Source organism: Bombyx mori, chromosome 28 (genome assembly GCF_030269925.1).
Source record: "Bombyx mori chromosome 28, ASM3026992v2".
Lineage (NCBI taxonomy): Eukaryota > Metazoa > Arthropoda > Insecta > Lepidoptera > Bombycidae > Bombyx > Bombyx mori.
The window spans coordinates 4,840,007-4,845,600 of NC_085134.1; positions in this window are offsets into that span (position 1 = coordinate 4,840,007).

Below are 5,594 nucleotides of genomic sequence, written 5' to 3' on the forward strand. Positions count from 1 at the left end.
ATAACCAAAAATACCATCTCAGGATTTTTCTCATTTTCCGCCATGCAGTCACCGTTCCAGTATATATCAAGATAATTGAGCAGTATCCCAATACTCAGGCAACTATATTCGATAACAAAAATTCGATTAACCAATCAATCACACTAAATCACCTACCTGTTTTCCAATATTCAAAACGACGGAATTCAACAAAATTTATTTAAATATCGACGAATACTAAATCCAATAATAATTAATATTTGAAAATCACATAAAATCTTAACCTGAATTTCCTAAGTTACCCTATTTCATAAAGGAACTAACTCAAACGCGGGAACAGCTGTTAGTAGCACGCTTGCGATCGTTACGCGTGCGACAGAGATAGCACTACTAGCCAAAGACCGTCTCTCTCTCGTCCCTCTAGGTACCAGCTATAAATATTATTTTCTTTGTTTAATACTAAAGGGTTCAATCTACTCAATCCTATAGGGCAATTACGAGATAATTTCATATTTTTTTTTGAAAGTAAACAAAGGTAAAAGCTAGTCAGCTAGTCTCCAGTGGACAGCGAACACAGAAATTGCCTAATAAATTCTCAAAAGTACCATTCACCTTGAGCCTTTTACCTAAGAGATAAAATAATGTACAATATCATTATTAAGCTTTATTATTGCATTTAATAACTATATTTTATTATTATTATTATTATTATTAATAGAACTCTCCCTCGAACGTGACAATAGCGAATTTCTTACTAATTAAAAACTTGACTGTTTTCGGTACAAAGACTCTTGTTTTGTAAAACTTATTTAATACTCTCCGAGTTTTATTTATCTAAATTGTATAAAACATGGTTTCATAAATATAATTTTATACAAATACAAAATATATCACTACTATAATAATATAAACCTGATGCGGAATATTTGGAAATATTATATTAATAATAAAGCTCAAATTATAGTTCGGATTCAATCATTCACGTGCAAACATTTACAAAAGAGTAAATTATGATCTCAAATCTTCTGCATCAGAAATTGTTTACAATTTTATTTCTATTAATACCTCATGATGTTTTAAATTCCGAGTTCCTATCCAATTTGTTGTACCCATTTTTATTTAGAAACAATATTTATATTTAACAATTATTATTATATAAATAGATAATATATTTAAAATGTTTTAAATAAATCAAGTTTATCAAACTAATGAGCAATTCACATTAAATATTAATATAATACTAAAAACTCAATTTAATAGGAACAAATCATAAAGGCTTCCTTATAACATACAAAGAGGTTGGCGTAGCATTCAGAACAGAATTGAGGTTTTGTAACAAAGCATTATTGGAATCACAAAAATTAAATTTCAAGCTTTAATGTGTTGCACGCAATGTAACACTAGTTGATGCGCAGGGTCAACGACCCCGCGGTCCTCTGTGATTCTGCGAACAACCTTGTCTTTAGATTCTGGACGCGTCTCCTGAAACTATTGTTTTTTTTTATTGCTTAGATGTCGTGGACGAGCTCACAGCCCACCTGGTGTTAGGTGGTTACTGGAGCCCATAGACATCTACAACGTAAATGCGACACCCACCTTGAGATATAAGTTCTAAGGTCTCAGTATAGTTACAACTGCTACCCCACCCTTCAAACCGAAACGAATTACTGCTTAACTTAGCAAATCAACATCGTCCTGCGCTAATGTGTTACATTGCTGTTTCAGCTTAGAGAGCATTGCCTTACAGCCTGTAGTTTGGCTTATAGAACATAATTATGTTTATTGGTAAAACAATGGAATTTCTTAATTGTTAGCACTATTTATGTTTTTTATGTTTGTCACGGTAGGCAGCGGCTTGGCTCTGCCCCTCACATTACTAAAGTCCATGGGCGACGGTAACCACTCACCATCAGATGGGCCTACGAGGGCAATAAAATAAATAAATAAAACCTGTTAATGATAGATTCCGATATACAGATAGATCTATAAATTAAACTTCAATGAAGGTAATTCACATTATAATATACTATCTCAATTATTACCATTACCATTCACATGGAAGCCCATAATGAAACAATTTCCACGATATTAAGACGTCCAGTGTCCAAAGTCTGCATACTTGTAGCCTAAATTGTTCCTCAATAGTACTAAATGGCCAACAAAGTGTTGAGATGAAAACATCACAAGCATTGTCTAGATCAGTGATTCTCAACCAGTGTCGCGGAAATGTTTAACCGAGTTCAAAAAGGAAGTTCTTAATTCGTATTTTTTTTTGTTTTACCTCATTTCTATTCATAGTTTATTTCTAGGTGAACCATTTTTTTATAATTACTATTCGAAAGGTGTTGTTTCGTAATGTATGAGGTGACATTTGAATTTTATCAACATCTGACTAGTGATTATCGAGTAATCCTTAATAGTGCGTATCTACTTGACTTCGACTAAATTGAAGATATTCTCACTTAATTTGTTAATGTAACTTTAAGTTGTTATTGTTTTTCTTTTCTAATAATAATAATTTCTAATAATAATTAAATACGCAGCGAATTTGTTGAAAGTTGTGTTTCTAATCAAAGGTAATCTTATCATATACATATAGGTACGGTACAGGCTACGATTATTTTTGTAGTATATATTATTTAATTTTACATTTAAAATTATGTTCATAAACTGTTTTACAAAGTGTATGCAATGTTACGCCAGTGAGAGCAACGTCATCTGTCGTCAAATAGCAGAAACGAATATCAAAAGAACTAGTAAAGTCGAGAACGCTCAAGAAATTCAGCGCCGTCTATTATCAAATGGCGGGAACGCAAGTCGAAAATACTCGACTTGTGAGGAATGTTCTCGATAATTCCAGGGATGTGGTTTCGATTATAAAAACGTTGTAGAGATGGCACGCAGTCAGTTAGTAATAGAAACTTCTTGAAGCGAAGCGGAAGAAGAGAATTACGAAGTGTAAAGTGTTCTGTGAGTGTTCTAAGTGTTAATATTTGTACCATTTATAATTGGTAATTCGGGAGAAATTTTATTTATCCCAAACCCCAGCGCGTAACAGTAATATAGGTAAGTTAACAACTTTTAACCTTATTCGTTTTCTTTGTGTACCTTCACATTTTGAAATCGTTAAGTGTACAAAAAAAGAAAGTTTGAGAATCACTGATTTTCAACATAAAATTTAACATAGTGCACCCAATCCAAAAATGTTACTGTAGAATCGCCAAGCACTAGGCGGACCAGCATTACACATTATAAAACACTTATCTTTACAAATGATATTTTCTTGAATAATTCATAAATCTTGTTACGATAATAATTTATGATTGCCAGCCGACAAAGCACTTATTAACCCTCTTGGGTTGTACGATTTCGGGCGAACAAAATTTCACATTACCAACACGATATGTAATTTTAATTATCAATAATTTTAAATCCTATTCTAAGGATATAGAACATCAGCTTCTGTACCTACATAGAAACGTCCAGAATTTTACTAAAGCTAATGCGATCGGCTTGTACTGGTTTTCCTTGAAGAAGGCACCTTCATTCTTATTGCATTAATTACATAATTATGCAATTTTAAAAGTTTACATAAACATCTCATACTCAAAACAGTCAAGTCTCTTAAAAAATATAGAACGTCTAGACTAGAAAACAAGTAAGTAGTGTAAACATAATAATATATATGTGTGTACGTACGAACAACGAAGTATTTATACAAATTTAAATATATGGTCCTTTTACAGACCTATCTATATACAAAATATATATTTCACTATATATTTGAACAATTATGGTTGTCACAAGATAATTAATACCGTACGTTTTAAAGATAAAAGCGATTGCTATTAAATTCATCGATACTTTTATTTATTTCACACAACGCTTTCAGATATAACTTGAGACCAGACCAATATTTCCATTGGGATCGCGACACGTAACTGGATAATACAGCCTTAGTTTTAAGAACTAAATCATTAAATCAGGCTAAAATGAACTTTATTTCAACAAGATAATAGTTAAATTACTAAATCTGAACTTAATAGTTGGACAGGTATTTCTATTCCATTCTGTTAGCAGCTATCCTTCTCTCTGACCACAAGAAAACGTCACTACTGTCACGCGTTATGGGAGCAGCTGCACAAATGTTGGTGAAATTTCACCAACAATTAACCACCGAAGAGTGCACATAGCTCACAAATTTTGGTGACATTTCACCAACAATTAACCACCGAAGAGTGCACATAGCTCACAAATTTTGGTGACATTTCACCAACAATTAACCACCGAAGAGTGCACATAGCTCACAAATGTTGGTGAAATTTCACCAACAATTAACCACCGAAGAGTGCACATAGCTCACAATTGTTGGTGACATTTCACCAACAATTAACCACCGAAGAGTGCACATAGCCCACAAATGTTGGTGAAATTTCACCAACAATTAACCACCGAAGAGTGCACATAGCTCACAATTGTTGGTGACATTTCACCAACAATTAACCACCGAAGAGTGCACATAGCTCACAAATGTTGATGAAATTTCACCAACAATTAACCACCGAAGAGTGCACATAGCTCACAATTGTTGGTGACATTTCACCAACAATTGACCACCCAAGTGACGGTGATACCTAAAGAGCTTCTTCTACAACTTTCTTTTCCTCAAAGCGTTAGAATCAGTCTTTAAACTAAGTACATCAACCAATTTCTTTCACCTCATGTATTTTGATGACCATTTCATTTGACCATTTTTTGTTATATTGTGACTTTTTTGAAGTCCTTACTAATCCGTATTGAGTTGGCTTTAAAATTATGAACAACAGCAAAAAAGAAATATATATTGAATGGATTGATTTACTTTTTATTGAAACATAATATTCGCATTCCATTCTTTTATAAAATAGCTTTGGAAGTAACATTACTTTTAAATTTCATTGCATTGAGGTATGTGAGTGAATGAATGGGGTAAGTGAATGTATTGAATGACTGAACCGAACACTGTTGTAGGTTGCTTAGTTGTGAATGAATTGAATAAGTTAACTGAGACAATGAGTGAATCAATGCGTTCAGATATATTCCAATAATTCAATTAAAAAAAATGTGAGCCGTCACGGGACGCCTGGCAGATGTGAAACATCGACATTATTTTGTAAAAGCAATATGCAGAAAAGAACAGATTGTGATAGGAATTAAATATGTCATAATGATAAAAAAGTATTACGAAAAAATAATTTGTTTTCAAGTAAAACACAGGTTATGTGTACTGTAGTAAACAAAACTGTATACATTAAGGAGTATACACTATAGGTATCCGAGCTCAGTGTAGCGAGAGAGACGGCCTAACGCCGAATCGAGTGGGAGAGAATCAGTGAATCACAGTCGATTGCGCATGGCGACGCGTCGCCACACCGTACACACTACTGCATATAGACTGTATATATATACCATCATATATCGTGGCGACGCGTCGCCACGCCAGAAATCGGTTTTACGTGCGGCTATAGATGTTTCACATCAAAAATCATAAGAATGCGCGTCTTACAAAAAAATACGTACGAAGTCTAATTTGTCCTTGACGGGGCGACCGATGAAAATATTTGAAAGGTCAATAA